Source organism: Globicephala melas, chromosome 2, assembly GCF_963455315.2.
Source record: "Globicephala melas chromosome 2, mGloMel1.2, whole genome shotgun sequence".
NCBI lineage: Eukaryota > Metazoa > Chordata > Mammalia > Artiodactyla > Delphinidae > Globicephala > Globicephala melas.
The window spans coordinates 152,813,617-152,833,466 of NC_083315.2; the positions used below are offsets into that span (position 1 = coordinate 152,813,617).

At 45.8% G+C, this 19,850-nt stretch overlaps 1 protein-coding gene and 1 pseudogene across 14 annotated transcripts in view; one reads left to right on the forward strand and one right to left on the reverse strand.

The window, feature by feature from the left end:
• LOC115839658 (cyclin-dependent kinase 1-like) overlaps positions 1–19,850 on the reverse strand; it is a 112,223-nt pseudogene that overhangs the window by 90,955 nt on the left and 1,418 nt on the right.
• NRXN3 (neurexin 3) overlaps positions 17,082–19,850 on the forward strand; it is a 1,711,975-nt gene continuing 1,709,206 nt past the window's right edge. For 12 of the 14 annotated variants that reach the window (XM_060295131.1, XM_060295132.1, XM_060295124.1 and 9 more), the window contains exon 1: positions 17,082–17,366. The gene's annotated coding sequence lies outside the window, so the exon portion shown is untranslated. Of the gene's footprint in view, positions 17,367–19,328; positions 19,392–19,755; positions 19,775–19,850 lie in introns of those variants that run through there. The other 2 variants (XM_060295125.2, XM_060295126.1) reach the window with 2 other exon arrangements.

Here is a 19,850-nt window from a genome sequence, read left to right on the forward strand (position 1 = left end):
GAGAACACGTTAGAGCTCGGCACTGAGGAGGGCTCCTCCCTTCCTGCCCCGGTTTGATCAGAGCCCCTCTGTAAGGAAAGGTGCTCCTTCAGCCTCCTGTATCTGGCTGTCATCACCGGTCTCCAAGGAAAGGACCAGCCCTCCCCCTACTTTGGTTTTGGTGTGGGCAGAGAGGGTGATGGAGGGGGCGTGGTCTCCTGTCAGTCATGTACCCCCTTCCTTCTCCTGCCTCTCCACCCTGTGTGCAAAGCAGAAAGGCCCTCTGGGGTCTCCTGTGCCTTCACCGTCAAAGCGGTGAAATATGAAATGACAACATAATGAAATGAACTTGGTCTCATTAAGATTCCAAATGGCCGTCTTTTTTTTTTTTTTTTTTTTCCGTTTCGGCCAAAGACCCACACCATGGCGCAGATGGCAGAAGTGGGTCAGTGCTGCATGGGGTGAGGGGAGCGGCAGGAGAAGCCCAGACGAGGGGCCATCATGGTTCAGGCTGGGACAGCAGGCCCAGGGGCAGACCAGGGGACTTAGGAAGAGCTGAATCAGCCCTCCAAATTCCTGCAGACAAGATCACAGGCTTTGGCTGCCGAGGCTGGAAACACACCCGCACAGCAAGCTCCCCTCGACCCAGGAGAATGATGGGGTGGGGTGGCTGGATGAAGACAGGGGCCCCACTTTCTCCTAAGCGCTTAGTGATGCCCTGCAGGCGCTTGATGTGAGAGATGAGCGACAGCGCCCCCTCCCTTCAGCCAGTGGAAGTACAGCCTGAATTACAGGGTGCACGAGCAGTATTTGCACTCTGGTCATGCATCCTCCGTGGGGCTGTGTAGATCATATAGCCTTATGACAGAAGCCCACGGAGGGTCAGTGCTATTCATTCATCATCAGATGTTACTGACCCCCTGCTGCCTGCCAGGTGCTGTGAGAGGCACTGGAGGGTCGAAGACAGAGAGGTAACATTGTCCCTGCCCTCAAAGACCATGGAATCCTCTGTGTGTGTCCTGTGATCACAACCTCATCTCCTTGCTTGCTTTTCTAGTGCAGAGAGCGTCTTAGGTCAATTTGTCTGTGAGCCGTTCTCATTCATGGAGGAGTCTTCGGTCACTGGACATTTACTCAGAGGCAAAGTCTAGCCCAATGGTTCTCCCCTCTGGCTGCATGTTAGAATCACCTGGGCTGCTTTTTAAACATACTGATAATGGGGCCCAGGGATAGGGTTGACGTTTAGTGTGTACATGCAGGTATGACGTCCTGCCAGCAACCATCTGACTGGCTGGGCTCATGCCCTACTGGTCAGTAGATATTTTGATCATTATTCCTACCCTACCTCAGACTAATAAAATAAAAATTTCTGGTGATGGAAGCTTGGTCATAGATAGGTTTTTGAAAAGCTTCCCAGGTGGTACTAATGTGCAGCTAGGGGTGGTTTTGGCAAGACGCATATGTGGTAGGTACACCTTTAAGGCCTGAATGGCACCAAAGCCCCAGGAGTCAATGCTGGGGACAGTTGAACTCCAGCTCTAATACTCCACCTGGGGTCCCTGGCTGTAAGGTGATGTCATCACCAAAGGGGGTCGCACGAAGTGGAGCTCCCACTTAGTACACGGTGAATGAAGGAAAAGCTTTCAGCTTTAGACTCTGATAGGCTTTAGAAGAAGAAAAAGGCCCTATCCAGTCCCCTCTTTTTACATATGATGAAACAGTTTCAGGTGCCTTCATGATTTCGGAGGGTGGACATTTGACACCTGGCCCAGGGTCCTGAGGCAGCCTCTTTGAGAATTATTTTTGCAGCTTGGGAATAAGAGACAAAGAAGCTGCAAGGATGAGCTTTTTAGCAAGTGCCTCAAGACAGGGACATTATCAGGCCAGAAGAAACTCTTAAATCTTTATAGTTTGGCTAAGGGTGTGAATTATTATATATATATAAAAAAATTTCCCCCAACAAAATAGTTTTGCTGATGTGGGCTGCCTTTGCTGAGGCCAAGGAAAACCTGTTTCCAGTGGTGTGGCAGCTCTGAGAAGCCACTAAATCTCTGTAACTGCAGGGTGTTGACCTCTCTGTCTGGCACCGCAGGCTCTCCAGCTGGCATGGCTGGCTCCGTGGTGCCAATTCTCTCGTGAATTCTTGACATCTTGACCTCATGACCCTCTCTTATCTCAGGTAGGCCTCTGTGTACCTACCTGCTCTCTCTCCTGTATTTCTTTGGTAGAGGACCTGACCTGTCTTGAGATGCCTGCTCTTGGAACCTGTCTCCCAGAACCAAGGATTCGGAAGACCTGGGCCTCCTACCTTTTCTTCCACTCCCCCAGTGGCCCTCTGCTGCCCCCACCTGCCACAAGTCCACACTAACCATAGAATCCTTGAGGGCAGCTCCGCAGGGCTCAGGAACAAATTGTTTCTCTTACGTGCCAGGCATTGTCCTGGACATTGTCACTTATGCTGCCTGGTTCAGTCGTCAGAGTCCTGGGTTAAGTATGTTGCAGATGGGGAAAGTGAGGCTCAAGATAGGTATGTCCCAGAACTCAAAGAAGTAGAGATAAGTTCAAACTCAGAGTTATACTTCTTGCATTACATGTTGGCTGCTTCCTTAACTCCTTTGGTTCTGGCAGAAATAGTGGCTACTGGGGGAAAACATGAGAGATGATCATGGAGCAGTGGAAATTAACCACTAAGTTTTTAGAAAGTGAGACAAAATGATCATTCAGGATGCAGGACTGTTGCATCTATTAGAGCATGGTGTTACTTTTCCCTTCTCTTCTCATCTCAAGTGCCCTGCATGTTCCTCAGCTTGTCAGGGGCAGGAAAGGTAGTATTCTTGGACGAACCCAGAAGACAGAGCCCACTTACAGCTCAAGACTCAGGGAGCGGATAAATGAAAATCAAAGGACACAGAGTTCAGTGGGCTGAGCAAGATGGAAAGGTCATAATCCACCCATCAAGATTCAGCCGAGAAATCTGAAAGGAATTGAGCAAGATATGGGGGTGGTACCTGAAGAAGCCAGTCATGGGAGGTACATGGAGTGGGGAAACTGGAAAACAAAGCTCAGCACCGGCATCTTCCAGAGGACACCAGGGATGAGGTAACTCCACATGAGACTCGGCAACCTCCACTCTCTCCTCCCATGGTCAGACTCAATTCTAAGAGTGCCAGATGTGGATGATGCAGGTCCTGGGAACTGACAATTGCTCCTAGGTAGAAAGTTTATGAGAGAGGCAGTGGAGGCATTTCTCTGGCATCAAATTTATCAACATTCTTCCCAGGAGGATTTGAGGAGTGCCCTGTTCCTAATGGGAGTATACTCCTACCTTTGTATAATGACACACAGAGTGAGGCTGAGTGTAAACAACTGTACACACATGCTGCTGTGTCTCGTCATGTTCACATCCACACTCACACATACAGCCACTCCGGGCTGATGCATTGGCACTTGGCACAGAGGTGCTTTGAAGGATCCGGGACCTGGGGTTCAGAGCATAGTAGAGAACTGGTAGGAAGGAGTATGAATTTTGGGGGGAAAGCTAGGACTTGTAAAGTCAGAGAGACCATAACTCTTAAAAGTCCAGAAGTTAAGTTCAGATAAGTCTGCTAGGGTAGGAAATATCAAGTAAGCACCTTGGGGTCAAAAGTAGTGTCCAGAATCTGACCATCAGTTGGAGAGATGTCACCAGTGGCACAAGTAAGAGTGGCACAAGTAAGAGCGCTCTGATCTTAAGGCAAAGGCTCCATCCTGTTTATTGTTGGGGATTGTGGATGCAGCCCTAGCCAGGCACACTAGAGACTTACGGTCAATTCTTCTTCCTCCGTCTCCTGATTGCTAAGCTGGTGGAAGAAAATCAGCACCTGGAAGGATTCGACCATTTCCAAGTTATTGTACAAACGTCCAGCAAAAGGTGACTGAGGAAGGTATTCTGGTTTTTGCTTTATATTGTTACATTAAAAAAAATCATTCATTTACTTAAAAATGTATTATGATATACCCATGATCAAGAAACTCCAGTGTGCTGCCATGAATACAAAAGTTTATAAAAAAAACCCTGCTGCTCTCAAGGAGTTTACAATCTAGAGGGGGAGAGAAACATGCAAGCAAATAGCTCTAATGTGAGTTAAAAATAGCCTGTTGTGAGGACAGAGGTGAAGGAGTGAATAATAATTATGGGGGAGAGTTAGGGGTTAGTGTTGTGGAGGAGGTGGCCTTTGATCTGGGCCTTGAAGCGTGAATATGATTTTAACTGAATGGGGAGATGGAGAGGAGGAAGTAGGAGGGAGTTTTGGGAGGAGGGAACAGCATGAATAAAAACATGCAGGTGTAAAATTATGTAGCAAGTCTGAAGAAAGGCAAGTAATACAGTGAGGCTGGAATTTAGGGGGCTGCTGAGGAGACGAGACTGGAAAGACTTAGTACATCCAATTAAGGAGGATCCAGGTAATTATATGATCCTCTCACTTTAACTGGCTAGTGGGTAAGGGACCTGGCGGGTCCAGGTCTAGATGTAATACATTATTTAAAGCGCACACGGTTGCTTCAGCACATTTTGCCTTCCCTCTACCCCTTGCAGCCATGCAATCCTATTCTTTGTGAGAGTCTGTATACCTTTTTTGTGCTTGTAAGCTCACACCGTATCTCCTTACCTACATACTCTCAGGCCTTCCTAACAACTGCATTCTCCCACCTGACCTCCAGTGTGTATACCTCCTCACGCCAGGGGAGTGGAGCATGCAGGGGGCCAGGTGACCATTAAGCAAACATCATTGCGCTTGGTAGGAGGAAGCAGAAATGCATTGCAAATCAGGTTCAAAGTGGTGCATTCTGCAAGTTGGCTAGAATAATTTCAGACCCCAGACCTCCTGCTGAAGTGAAAAACGACATTTATAGGAGGGAAGCTTAGAATTAATCCTCCAAAATGATAGTAAAGTGAATTCTTTCCTGGCTCTGCTGTGACTGTTCTTCCTCCTATTTCTGTCTCTCCTTATTATTGTCATGAGTTCTGCTCTCCAAAGTGGATAAAGTCACCATTCAGATAAGATCAGTTTCGTCTGGTGCAGCCACGTTGATCTGATCACAGTTTGGACTGCAGGTTTTGAATTCACCTTGGGCATTTAACTTTGGGGGGTGGGGGAAAGGGAACTAAAAATGCCGATCTGGCACAAAGTAGCTGCAATCATTAGTTTGCTGTCCTCAGGCCTGCTCTGAGTCATACCGCAGGATAGCAGATTCTCTGGCTATTTCTTGGACTTTGGGACACTTTTTACCCAGTCACCTTTTACCCCATTCCAATATTTGAATCGCAGTGGAGACGGTTTCACTAGGGGTCATCAGTCTGCAATTCCTGGTGGAGTTCTCAGTGATTGTGAAAGATGGCAAGTCCCGCACACCTGCTGAGCAGCATGGGCGCTCTCCGTGGTCCTGAGAAAACTGAGGCTGCTCTGCCGAACGGGAAGCTGTTGGGAGCTCTCCATGGTTCTGCAGGCAATACACTTCTGTAGGGAATTTGAGGGGAAATTGTCCACAAACTACTCTAATAATGATTGCCCCACAGGAGAGTTGAGATAAAACCAGAGTAGCAAGCTGTTGAGGACTTGCTGAATGAACGTCCACCCTAAAAACTAACGACCACTTTCACATTTGCTCTTATTCTGTGATGACAACTGATTGTTTTAGAATGCCTCGTTTATTTAGTTTTCCTCCTAGTGGTGAGGGAAAGAAAGCAGATGCTTATATTAATTATAGGGTGTATATTATTGTCCACCTGAAGCACAAACATAATGAAAGAGCCACAATTCATTTATTCCACAAATATTTTGGGTGCACTTTTGATATGCTAGACAATACGCTAGATGCTAAACCTTGGACAAGCTTATAGCTCACACAGGAATTAGATGAGCTGTGACTCTGGGAAGGCTGCCCTTTTCCCCTAACAAGTACTGTTATCTGGTGACTGACCACTCTGGACTTCAGTTAATGGTTATAGCCAAGAAGAGACCTGGGGAAAAGTCATGGGAATACTGGGGCTCCATTTGTGACTCCTGTGAACCACTGTGTGACTTGAGTGGGTTCTAAAGGAATCAGAGGCCTCTACAACTCTATATGAATTAAATCTCCATCTCTGACTTTGTAAAGAGAGAAAGTCTCTTTAGGCTTGAATCAGCTTCCTGCTGGGATCAGGGTCCCTCAATGTGCACAGGGCTCTCTGCACTGATTGCCCTGAGGAGTGTGCTGTGAGAATGCCTGATGCTGATGTGTGCACGGGTGCTCATAAAAGGATGCACCTGACAATATGATGGTAATACTTATACAGCACATACTACATTCAGTGATTTGTTATGAGTGCTTTACGAATATTAAATGATTTAATTATCATAACAACCTTTTGAGGTAGGTACCATTATTATAACTATTTTATAAATCAGCAAGATGAAGCACAGAGAGGTTACATAGCTTGCCAAAGATCACACAGCTGGTAGATTGCAGAGCCAGGATTCGATACCAGGCAGTCTGCTTCTAGAGTCAATTCTCTTAACCACTGTGCTATAAAAACCTGAAGCTTACAAATTCCTGGGAAGTGGTTACATGTTCCCTGAGGTAAGAAACATATTTGGATGGCTTGATTCTCCCCTGCTCTCATGTCCTTTCTATAACAAACGTCTCTCACCTCATTTTATAGACTGACTTCTAAGAGTGATGCACCTTAATGCTATTTCTGAAATTTTACTTATCTTTTAGCTGGAATTTTACCAAGTAATATTTGTCCTATCATCCTGAAAGAAAGTATTCATTCATGATGGGATACTTCTTATTAGTCAAGATTTAAGTCAAAAAAACCTTTTGTTTCCAGAAAAGCCTTTTAGACCATGCAGTCTAAAACTGTTCTTCTTTCCCCTAGCTACTTTTATAAAATTCTATGATTTTGTTTTCTTCATAGTAGTTATCACTCTTTGAAAGTATCTCATGTGTTTGTGTGCTCTATTATTTTCTATTCCTTATCCCTACTAGAATATAAGGTACATGAGGACAGAAGATTTGTTTGTCTTGTTTACTACTGTGTTCTGTCTACTTGGAATATGATATGGTTAGTGAATGAATCTAGGCCCAAGAATAATTTGGTAGACTCTTGGAGGAAAATCCAGAGAGAGGGAGAGAGTTAATAAAGTCCTCTGGACTAGGAGAGATTTGCAAGTTTAAAAAGAAGTTTAAAAAGGGAAAAAAGTCAACATACAGCTTAAAAAAGAGACCTAGTGGAAGAGACCATTTCCAATCAGCAAGGGTCCCCAGCTCTTGGGAGCCAAAGCAAAGAGGTTTAGGTAGCTGTATTTGTAAGCCTGGTATGTCTCACCTTCCAGCAGAGCTGTTCTGCATGTCAATTCACCCTAGAGATTGACGTGGCGTGTGATTTAGGAGGGTGAGGAAGTTAGCTTGAACCATGGGCATGTCATCATTTTTCCTTGATTTTTCCAGGAAGTAAAAGGGGCATCTTGTCTTTTTTCCCCCCTGGTGTCTAGAGATCTTGCCCATCCTCAGCAACATGGTCTACATGTGCTTCAGACCTAAGCAATAAAACTAAGAGGGGGTGGAGACCATCAGCTTTTGAAGTGACTCACACTTGTTACAGGAATTAGAAGACAAACTGGAGATAAGGTGATGGGGCGTGGAAGAGCAAAACGGAGGGTTAATCTTCGAAAACTAAAAATGTGAGGCTGTTGATATATTTGGGTGCTTCAGAGGTGATTCATCCATGTTTGGTTGATTTTCTAGACTTTTAATTTTCTTTCCAGTGTTTGGCATTGATAGTGCCAACTTATTACCAGAGGCTGCAAAGAAGAGAGAAGACTTGAACCAGTTAATTCAGAGTTTAGAAGCAGATGCCTCAGAGCATTTGGTGGGGGAAGAGGATGATTCCCTGTTCCCCATAGTTACATGCCAGATTTTCACACTTTGAGATTTTCTTAGTCAACAATGGCCTAAAATCTGTTTTCACCTCCAGTATGAATAGGGCATTAATCACTGAAATCTGTTTCTCACAGTTACGCTTCACATAGGGCTCCAGTTTGCTTCCAGAGCGACCTTTGGTATAAAACTTTTGTTTGCTGATGCCTGTATTTGCCACACGTCCAATGGGCGGTGAAGAATGGGAAGGGTGGGAAGGGTTTCTCAAGGAGTTGTAGACAGGGAAAGGGAACGTCAGAGAACAGGAGAACTACTGATTAGAAAGGAGAGAAAGAAAGTAGGGAACTGAAACTAATCTCCATTTAAATGAGGGATACGGCGTTGGACCCTTTTGGTGGATACCTTTGTGGGTGCAGAGAGGAAGAGGGAAGTGCACAGGTATGGAAGCCAGAATGCCATAGATCTGAATTGCTTCCCCGAACCTCTTGCCCCAGCCTTATAGCTCTTCAAAGTATTAAACGAGATAATATATGTGAAATGTCCAGCACAGAATAGATGTTAAACAAGTGGAAATCATTATGGGCTTCATAAGTGCACAAACTTTAAAAAAAAATTCATTTATCACGTATTTATTGAGAACTTTTAGATGCTATGTATGGTTACATATATGTGATCACTGCCCTCCTGTCTAGGGAGTAAAGGAACAGTAGTCATCTTTAGGAATATTTCTTAGTGACCTAGTACTATCGCTTTGCATTTACCTAACCCCTAGTGTGTACCCAGCCCTTAACTGCTTTGTAGGAAGGGAGTATACTAGTAGGAAGAGGGGCAAGTGGGCTTATGTGATGATGTTAAAGAATATGCGAGGCAAGGTTGGCATAGAAGAACAGCAGAAAGAAAGAACCTCATTTATTTATTCAGCAGACATATATAGCCTAGCAGCAAAATCTTAGCCCAAGCAATGGGCTCTGATAGAATTTCTAGGTTAGTGGGGGCTTGGCATGAGAGAGAGTGAGGAAATAGGAGATTGTACGCATGCAAGCTCATGAAGTTGTGGGCTGAGGAGGTGAAAGAATGAGTGGATGAAGACTGTGGAAAGGGAAGAAAAAAGGGAAATCACAAGTTACAAGGAGAGTGGCCCAAGCAGTGGGTTAGGGAACCAAGCAAAGTGCTGGGGGTGGCTGAGTGGTATCAGGAAAGCAGATGGTGATCCTTGAGAAGGAGGGTGCAGATGGCGTTGACGGTGAGGAGGCAGCGTGAGGTGAAGAAGAGTCCCAGCTTGGCCACCCCAGGAGGGGAGAGGCTGGAACACAACTCCCCACGCTGGGTGAGCTCTGTGAGTCGTCTGGCCCCCAGTGTGGCATCTGCAAGGGGTACCAGGAGGAAGGATGCAGGAGGCTGTGTGATTCTTTATGATGGGCCTTGGAGGTTAAACATGAACCTCAAACACCCAGGAGCTCCTTGTGAGGAAAGAAAGTTCTCCTTCTAAGGAAAGAACACAAGCACCCTATTATATTCAAATCCAGTCTCCCAGGTTAAGTTTCTACTGTCTGTTTGATCTCGGGCAAGGAATGTGATTGCTCTTGGACATGGCCTTCTCATCTGTAAAATAAAAAGGTTGGGTTAGGTAATACTTAAAATACTTTTAAGCTCCAAATTCTATGATTCTGAGAAATATTTGAAGGTCTAGACTGCAGAGGACAGAGCAGACTTATTAGTCTGTTACTGCTAGAGTTGCGTGTGAAGGGTAACTGTTAGAAACAATGATCAAATCCCTATGCACACTGGTGCTGAAGATAAATTTTAAGCAATTGTTGCTCAAGAAGGAGGATTCTGGCTTAATGTAATAACGTTTTTAAATATTGGAGTCATCCAGCGATGAGTTGGGTTGCTCTGTGTGGTAGTGAGCTCCCTGCTGCAGGAAGTGATCAATATCAGGTTGAATGATGATGTTTTGGGGGCTACTATAAAAGGAACTCCTCCCCCTGCACTCACCTTTACAAAACATCATGAAACATTCTGCTTTCCGGCAGACTGGTTGAGCGTGTGATTGAATGGTTGAGCACGTGACTGGCTGGCGAATCCCAGCTAGTATTTCTCAGAACATGATGTCATTCATATTAACAGGTCTCCTGTGTGGAAAAAAGGGTTTTGTGGTAAAGTAACTTTGGAGAACATTATATTAAACAATGTTAAGCAAGTTTCTCTTCTGCGAGACTTCTCAGAGACTTAAATATATTCGTGTGATTATGGATTTTCTGATCATATTTGACAATAGAGTCTTTCAGAGTATCTGATAGGGATAGTGACCTACTGAACCTACTTGGAGAAACGTTGCTTTAAGCTGTTGTTTTATGTTCTAGGTCCTTTGCCGCTAGAAAGAAAGCATCAGAAATTCTCTGCTGTCCTTAGCTAGTCTGATGATGAAGCCTAATTTGGGACTTAGAGCCCTCGGGGAGGGGATGGAACTGTGGATGATACTGTTAGCCTGACTCAGCTGGTGACCTTAGATGAGTCCTTCCTTGTACCTCAGTTTCCTCATAAGTAAATGGGGAGAAATATGTTGAATCCAATCCTTTTTAGGGTTGAGGTGTCATGACAGAGTTCAAGGTAACACCCATGACATTGGAGTTTGAGTTTGAATCACCTGGGCATCTTGTTGAAGTGCAGATTCTGATTCAGCAGGTCTGCTGGGCTTGGAGTGGGGGTAGGAGCTGAGAATCTGCATTGCTGACCCTCTCAGAGACAATGCTGGTGCAGCTGTGGTCACGCTGAGCGTCGTGAAGGTCCAGGAAGCCACATAGTCTGGCCCATATCAGGAGTATCTCCTCGTAGGGAGCAGCTCAAGCGTTCTGGTGTCACCACATTTCCTGGAGATCTGGTCTGTGTTTTCAAAAGGTATTATTCTCATGGAGAAATAAGCCAGGCACCTCTCTTATGTCCCTGTGGAGGGTTTGCCTTGGGCCCCTCTGAAGGGAATCCCTCTTCCTCGTCAGCTTCCCCACCCCCTACTGCCTACAGCTCCACAGTCGGTTAAGCTATTTTTTGAGTTTGAGTTAAAACCATTTCAGACATATTTTTAACTGCGGCCTGTTTGAAAAGCTGTTAGCATTTGGCAATCATTCCATCTTCAGCTTGAATCCTGAGGAGGGTGTTTCTTTCTTTCTTTTCTTTTTTTTTCCTCCACAACCGGGCAAAAGTATATCATTTAAGAATAGTCCTGGTGCGTGGGTCCGAGAGAATGGCTGCTGCTGGGGATGGGAATGGAGATGGGGCGCGCTTCAGTCTCCACAAGATCATCACTGTTGGTGCCACCTTTCCTGCCTGCACCCGGGCTGAGCTGGCTTTACAGTGTGAAGGGGCAGGGATGATATGAGGGCCGTCCAGCAGAGGGAGAGGGAGAGACGATGGGAAGCAGGGGCTGGGGAGGGACACAGGGCAAATGGCACCAGAACTGGGGCTGCTTGAACCTCCAGGAATGATAGCAGAATGGATACCTTTCCTGCCCGTGATCCTGAGATTTTCTAGAACCAGCACATCACCATTGCCATTGTTAGGAAGCTTTTATTAAGGGCCTCCTAGGAAGTAGTGCCCATGGGAAGTTGTTTCATTTTTTATTTAAGTAACACACATAGCCTCTACACTGTGAATACCACTGTTTGAATACTTTAAAAATATTAGCTCACTTAATCCTCCTAACAACTCTATTGAGGTAGGAACTATTGTGATCCCCATTACATAGAAGGGGAAACTGAGGTGCAGAATGGTCAAGCAACTCGCCCAAGGTCCTGTGGCCTGTGGGCTGTAGAGCTGGATTCCAGCCTGTGCGGTCTGGAGCTGGAGTTCACGCCCTTTGCCACTACACTATGCGGAGATGCAAGTCCTGCCCTCTCGGCACTCGATCTGAAAGTGGCCTGTGCCAGCTGTCCGCTCTTACCTAGCTGGTGGGAGGAATGAAGTTTAAAACAGACAAGAACTTCTGTCATAAATGGAGCAAATGATGATTTTTTTTAAAGCAACCATCAAGCGTTAATAGGTAACTCCCTGCCACTCAAACATTCAAACCCATTAAACACTCCAAATATATCTGGACCGTATTAAAATGTGATCCCCAAGCAGGAAATTCTAGAATTGCTCTGAAAATTATCAGCGTGGGAGGAAATAGTTTCCTTCTAGCATTTTTCTTGTAAAGTTTCTGGTGAGATATTCTTGCATCATCAGTCTAGTCAAGTTGCTTGCTCCTGGGTGCTCAGGGGAAGAAGGATGCAGCGCAGGGATGCCATTGCACGTCCTAGCCAGGATCTCCCCGAGGCTGGAATCGGCAGTCCTGTCCCAAAGGCTGGCTCCTCTCAGCTGACAATGGCTGCTGAATTCAGGGAGGTGGCTGAGAGGCTTCTACTGCTGCAAGCGCCCGAGAATATTTTATTTCCATGGAGGAAGCAGGGAAAGAAAATGAGGGTAGAGGGTTCCCCACTGGAGTTGGAAGTTAAAGACTTTTTGCCTTCCTGGGAGCTAGCCTTTCCTGCAGCCTCTTTGGGGGTGGGTGGGTAGGGGGTGCTGATACCCTGGTGGAAGGGATGCCTGGAGTTAGAAACATTCCCTGGGAACTAACCCCCTCAAGGCCTGAATGCTTAGGCTCGCCTTTGGGCTTATGTCCTCACACGCCTGTAAATCCCACATCCACGTGTTCTTCCATCCTGTGATGAACAGTTCTCTGGATTAGGTGCCGCTTGCAGAATTTGGGGAGTGTTGCTCTTGACTCCCCCTGACTCACTGCTGGCCGTGTCCTCTTGCTGGACTGCAGGTTTAACTCTTTCTGTATAAGTTCTCTCCTTGGAGATACCAGGCCCCTCTGTATTACTGTCTACACTGCACAGTGCATGTCTAATAATACTAATTAATAAGCAGTCACTTATTAATACCACTGGAAACACCGTCACGTGGGTGACGGAATGTCAAACTCCAGGAGGCAGCAATGCAGCCCAGCTCTTGTGGGAGGAGAGGAGAGAAGAGGGTAAGGGATATTCGAAAGTGGCGTTGGATGAACCGCTTTGAGCCAATAGCATTTGAGGCTGAATTCGCAATCTGCTCAGGAGCAAGGCAAGCGGGGATCTGAGACCTTGACTCAACTGCAGTGCTGGCTGGGGATTAGCAGAACTGTCTAATGCGCAATTTTTGGGACTTGGTCTTGGCTTGACAAGCCTTTGATATTCCTAGGGTGTGTTAGGGTAGAGCAGTGGGAACTCAGAAAGAGAGGACAGTACGTATACCTATTTAATGGATGAAGAAACTGAGGCCATTGACCACTATCATTGTTTCCCAAAGATTATTGAGAGAATCAGTAAGTAAAAGAAAGAACCTGTGTAATGAAGGCAAAAGACTCCCAAAGCAACCTGAAATTCACATACCAAGAGTGATTAGGGCAACAGAAGGGTATATGTTAAGTCTTTTATCTATAACCCTGATTTTATAGGCATAGTCTTATTTATAAATATGCAATTGCATATATTTCGATAAATAACATAAAGCCAACTTGCTGTGAAGATTAAACGAGATAACGCATGCCAAGTGCTTACCTTAGTACCAGGCAGGTGAAAATAATGCTAACGATCAGGGCTGATAGCTGGTATGTCCTGTTAGGATCAAACCATTTGCTTACGGCCAGCCTCCAGTCTGATTGGCTGCTGCCATGCCACTTCAGATATTAAATAGTTTAAATCTCACTCTGATAATGATAACTGATACTCCATTGTGGACCTTCCAAGTGCCATTTACTATTACAGGTGCTTTTGATATAATTGTCACAGGAAATGTTTGAGGATGGTATCATTATCATTCCCACTTCACAGATGAGAAAGCTGAGAGTTGAAATGTTAATAACTTGGCCAAGGTCTCATGGCCAGCAAATGGTGCAGCTGGGATTTGAACTTAGATGTGCTCTTTGCAGAGCCTTGGGATCTTAACTAGGATGCTACCAAGTGGAGGCCCAGACTGGTGGTGGTGTTTATTATTATTACTGTCATTCTCATCATTATATCAACTTGACTTTTTTCCCCAGAATGTCATGGACAACTTATTCTTTTGATTGGTAATAAAATTGTTCCTTGTTCCATTCTGAAAGCACTGGTCTGGCACATTTGAGAAAAACTGGGAGAGTCCCTGTCCCATTTTGTTTTCCTCCTGACCTGAGTGAAGGCAGCAGCCTCAGAGTCAAGTGAAGAAGGTAGGTCCACCAGGGAACCTTTAACCTAATGGCCTCTGACTGTGGTCCTCGCCGCTCAGGACAGAGGTGAGAGCAGTGAAAGGCCAGGGTCTCTGAAGCCTTCAGTTGCTTCCATTGAGTCTTTCTGTAAAAAAATCAGTACCATTGCTGGTGTGGCACCATCATTTGGGCGGACACCTGATGTTGCTTTATGCTTATGGTTGCATTACATGTCTTATTGTCTTTATTGTTGTCCATCTCTGCTCTTTTGTACGTATCCAGCCTCATAAATCCAGAACTATCTGAGGGAATGCTGGATCACTGAGAATGAGCGGAGTGGTAGTTAGCTAAAATGCTGTAGAGGAATGGGATAAAATGAGCCCAAAGATTTCAGAATAAAAGGCAGACTAAAAGGATACCCCAGAGTAATTGAAAGGTAAATAACACTTGAGAAGCCCAAGAAACTACTAAATGGAATAAAGTGATAATGACAAGTATACTCAAAGTATACAAGGTGAAGTAGGTAAAAAGCAAAAGGACTAAAAACAAGGAAATGATAGTACCTCAGATGTCAGAGTAAGCTAAAATATTAAAAATTAAATGATGAAATAAAGGAATGCTAACTATAGGGGCAGTCCAAAGTTAATAACCCCATGCAGGGGCAGAGGCAGACCCTTGGGCCAAGGTAGTGGACATTTGTTAAAACATTTCGGTGGGGCAGGTGTTCTGCATGTATTTTATCATTTAATTCTCGAAACAATCCTATGAAGTAAGTATAGGCATTATCTCCGTTCTGTAGGTGAAGACACTGAGACTTGGAGAGGGAAAAAAATTATTCACATCACACGAAATTTAGGTGGTCAAGTTGGGATTGGAATCCAGGTACGTGTTTTAACCCTAGGTCGTCCTGTAGACATGCAGTGGACTTCTTGAGGGAATGTCCTTCCACAGCTGCTGTTTGCTGGAGGAGTCCCATGGGAGGTGACATCTGCAGGGCAGTGAGTCCTCAGACTCTCCCTTTGGGCTTATACCCTCATATTCCCCGGGGGGCCCCTTAGGTCTCTTCCTGCTGTTCCCAAAGGTGAGTCTATAGCTGCCCTGGCTAGTTCCAGTGTCCTGCTGGATCATGGTGATCCTTTACATTGTTCTTCCCACAGGAGCTCTAGACAGCTTGACCAATCCCATGCACTGTGTCCTCTGAAATTCCCTTCCACATTCTGAAAACAAATAAGGTACATGGACTTCAAGGAAGGCCAGGTAAGGAAGATATAGATCAGGAGACACGGCATTTCAGGTCTAGCATAAACTGGTGAAAGGTGAGGTGTCATACATGAAATTAATCGATTATGTGCTGGGTACCATTGAGGTATTGAAGACTGGGGACCCAAAGAAATATAAGGAAGTGAGATTATTATCTGAAAGGTAAAACAGACGGAAATGTAGACTGGTAATGCTGGAATTGCGTGTGTCCATTTAAGCCCAGCCCAAATGCCGCTTTAGTCTACCAAGCTTGCCTTTATACCCCCAAATCTCAAAAAAAAATGTTATCATCTGCTTCTTGACAGTCCCATAGAGCTTCCTTTACGTTGCTTTCATGACTGTTACTTTTCCCTTGCTTTATAGGAACACATCTCTGTCTTCCACCAAAGCATAGAAGACTCCTTGGGGCAGGAAAGTTGACCTACTTGTTTGGTTTTCTGTGAGAATAAGGCTGAGTACACATGCCCTCAAGTTTGCTAGGATGGTTGGAAGAATGTCCGGTAAAGGGCAGAAATATAAGGACTACTACCCTCCCTGAAAAGGAGGCAATATAACGTGAGGCTGAGCAGGCAGGCTCTGGAGTTGGATACACATGAGTTCAACTTCATTTTGGTTATTTCCTGCTGTGTGACCTTAGGGGACCCTCCATAAAGCTTTGATTTCCTCAACTGTAAAATGGACCTCAGTGGTCAACAGGCAGCAAGCTCACTGGACTGAATGACCTGACCCATGTGCTGGCACGTGGTGAGTGTTCAACAGCTGTTAGCGGCTTTTCCTGCCGTTGGCGCTGGCCGGAGGAAGGACCATGTGCCATGCAGCCCTCAGAAAGGGGAGGCAGGAGAAGAAAGGGGCAGGGCTGGTTAGCCCACTGTGAGGCACCAGGGCCTGATGATGAACAGAACCTTGTGTTTGGTGCCACTGACAGCCATCCCTTGTTTAGGCTTGACTGGGGAAATGTTTTCACAAACGTGGACTACTTTGGCAAAACTGGTGATGGACTTTGAAGGGTTTGGGTGTGCAGTGGCAACGCCCTGAGCTCAGGGTGCGAGCCACAGAAGGGAACCATCCGCCTGATCCAACACAGAGCCTGATTCCTGCCTCTGTCTCTTTTAGCTCTCTGCCCCCAAAGATAGGGTGGGCTGTGCCTCTGTCTGCCTTCCCTGCCAGGAGCCCTTGGAGGGGAAGCCCCATTTGTCACCTTCATGTGTGTCCCCAGTCCCCCGCACTATGTCTTGTCTTAAGCAGGCATTCAGAGGGCTTGCAGAGGAATGGCTTTGTGTCCTAGTTACAGCCTCCACCAGATGCACAGGGCTTGCCCTAATTTTGTAAGGAGGAGTGACTGCTCAGGGAAACTGAGGCACACTGGTAGGTCAGGGTCCTCATTCTGCAGTGAGACACATGCATCTTCCCCAGTGAGGAAGTGGCTTAGGCTACTGAAGCTGTAAATGAGGATTTTGTCTTTAATTCCTGCTCCAGATCCAGCGAAGACCCTTCCTAGGCTGGAATGAAGGGAGAAATGAGCTCCTGACACTGCCTCTTAGTCGCAGGGGGCTGCACAGTGCCCCTCCCAGTTGATATCTTCTCAGCTGTTTGAAAAACAGTCAGGGAGGAGGTGAAGCCCTGAGCCAGGCAGCCTGGCTGTCTCTTTAAATGCCGGGGTCTGTGTGGGAGAGGGAGGGGCCGGCTCTGGAGTGCGTGAAATTCCTGGGCTCCTCCGGCAGTCTCAGGCTTAGAGCGCAGCCCTACACATCTCCTCTCGCATGCAACTCACTGAGAGCGAGAGGGAGTGTGTCCTCCCCTCTGGAAGCCGCCAGCATCTCGAGCCACCAAGGACCTGCTTTTCGCACCTCCAACACCCCCTCCCTTCTTCCCCGCCACTCCCTCCCAGAGAGAAAGAAAAAGAAAAGGAGACCGAAAGATTCCGGGATCTGAACCTCCCCAAAGAGGAAACATACCCAGCAAACTCAGTTGATTAAACATCAAACAAACAAACAGACCCCAAATCTTCTGCTCAACTGGAAAGGTAAGATGTGGGGGGAAAGGAAGGCAAGCGGCATGTGAAACAACTCGGGCTTCTTGTTGGTTCTGGGAAGAGGTCGCTCCTGAGAGGGTAGAAGTTTTCAGCTGGGAGCGACCAACCTAGATTTTTTTTTTTTTTTTGAAGGCTGGATCGGAAAGCCTTGGCTGACCATGGGAATGGCTTTCCAACTGCCTTTCTTTTCCTTCAGTTTCTCCTGGAAGTTGGGTCCTTTTGCTCCAGATGTTGAAAAAGTCAGAGAATGTTTTAGATTTTTAATCTTTTTTAAAGTCTTTCTCTTATTTGCTTGGATTGTTAGTCTGCAGTGACGTGTACCTGTCACTTCATTTTGGGCAGATACTTTTTTTGCATTTTGTGATCACTTTTCCCCTCATTTTTTTTTTTTTTTTTTTTTCTGGGGAAGGGGCTAGTTCAAATGAGAAAGAGAAGAAGGGAAGCTCTGAGGATCACAAGAAGAGAAAATTGAACTGAGATAGGGATTTCCCTAGCTGTTGAGGAATTGAAGGGTGTGTATGTGTGTGTGTGTGTGAGTGTGTTTTTTTTCTTTTTTTGGAAGATGTGTGAGGAGGTGGATCTTGAGTCTGAAGATTCAGGCTGGAGTCCTGCTATCTTGCTGTGGAGGTGGGCATACTCAGAGAAGGTGAAAAGGGAGTGTGTGGCGTGTGTGCGAGCACTCCTGTTTGGATCCGCTAGAAGGGAATCTTCCTTCTCTGCCTTCCATTTGTTTATATTAATGATTTAGTAGCAGGCTTGCCTGAAAACTTCCCCTCTGTGTAAGCACTGTGGGTTTTGTAAGCTCTCAGTGACCTTAAAGGCTGGTTCGATGTATTTTTTTCTAGGCATTGTGTTGTACCCAGAGTTTCAGCTCTTTCCCTCTCTCTTTTTTTAACCACAAAACTTAACTGCTTTAGAAACATCATCTTGATGACAAGGGAAAAATATCTGTCGCCCCCCCATCCCTTCCTAGGCCAGTGACGTCATACCAACCTATGGGCTCGGCTGCTTTGCAGGTGACTTACCCTGTGATTACTTGTTAAAAGAAATAAATTTCTCCCTTCTTCCATTAAATGCATTCTTCTTTGGATTTGGATGTAGAAATATCATCATGCTGTGAGAAAATTTTATTTTTGATAACCATTATTGGGGTTTAGGTAAAGTAGGATTTCTCTTCCCTGATCATTATTAAAAATGTTTTGTTTGAATACAAAGGTCAGAGATCATCCAGAGCTAGGCTAGGATGGAGCTAGACAGAGTCGGACAAGATAGGAGAGCTGGGAAAAGGGGAGCTGTCATTTCCCCGCTTCCTCCGGTCATTCCCGCTTGGGGAGATAGTTTTCTTTTACCTCCACAATCCACCCCAACATTCTTAATTCCTCCTCTGCTCTGGGTCCTGTGGACGGCCCTGGAGGGAGAGAGATGCTCCTTGTCACACCTGGAGGACCGTGTAGTTTCGGGGGGTCAGATGACCGTTTGCCTTTGTGATGAAGGTTCCAATGGAAATTTGAACTCCCAGTGCGCCGGGTGACTTAGTACCTGGGATAGTCTATCTGGGGGCACCTGGAGGTTATGTTTGGGGAGCCTGAAGAACTAGCCTTTATGAATTTGCCATTCTGGGTAGAGCCTCCCATCATCATTCAAGGGCTTGCTTCTGCATCGCCTTTCAAGTTAAAATGGTCCCGCTGGTTATGATGGGCAAGTTTACCTAAGGGCTACTGGGTACGTGGCTGAAGGATGGAGGGAAGAGAGAGACACAGCAAGGCTGGTATTTTTTTTTTTTTAACCTTCTGGCTTAATCTGCCTCAGTCATATTGGGGCGAACGATATTTCAGACGGGTGCTGGTTGTGCAGAGACATTCCTATTGTTTGAATTTTTTTTTTTTTTTTTTTTTGGTTGGGGAGTGGAGAGTAAGGGCTCTTGGCCCATTTTCTGCAGCCTGGGGTTCATCTGGCGAGCCAGTCTTCCTTCTGGAAGAGGGGAAAAAGGCTGGACGCTGGAAGTTCGCTATTAAAGTGAGCAACAGGGCTGGGTTAATTTTTTAAAAACAATCGGACTGTGCGAATGGTCTTTTCTGGAGCTTTCCGGTCCTTTCTAGTGAAATAATAATTTTAAAAAATTGCTTCTTAAGATGCGGGGGCCAGAAATCAAAGGGATTCTAGATTTTGAGAGACAACTGCATCTTTGCTGCTCTGGTAGCTCCCTATTATTAATTATTAGGGGTCTGATGGAGGTCTGGCCTCCTTTTTTGTTGATTTTAATGCTGCGTTTCTACTGAACGTGTTGATGATTTGCTGCTTATATAAGGGAAAGGATGTATCGAGGTGGTTTGATGCTTGGGGTTTTGAGATCGGCTACTGAGATTGGGTGGCGGTTGATGTATTTGTCGATGTGCATGGTAGGAAGGTCTTTTCTTTTGGGTGGTGGGGGGTAAGGGGATGGTTGGAAAATGGTAGATGAGATGCTACAGCAAA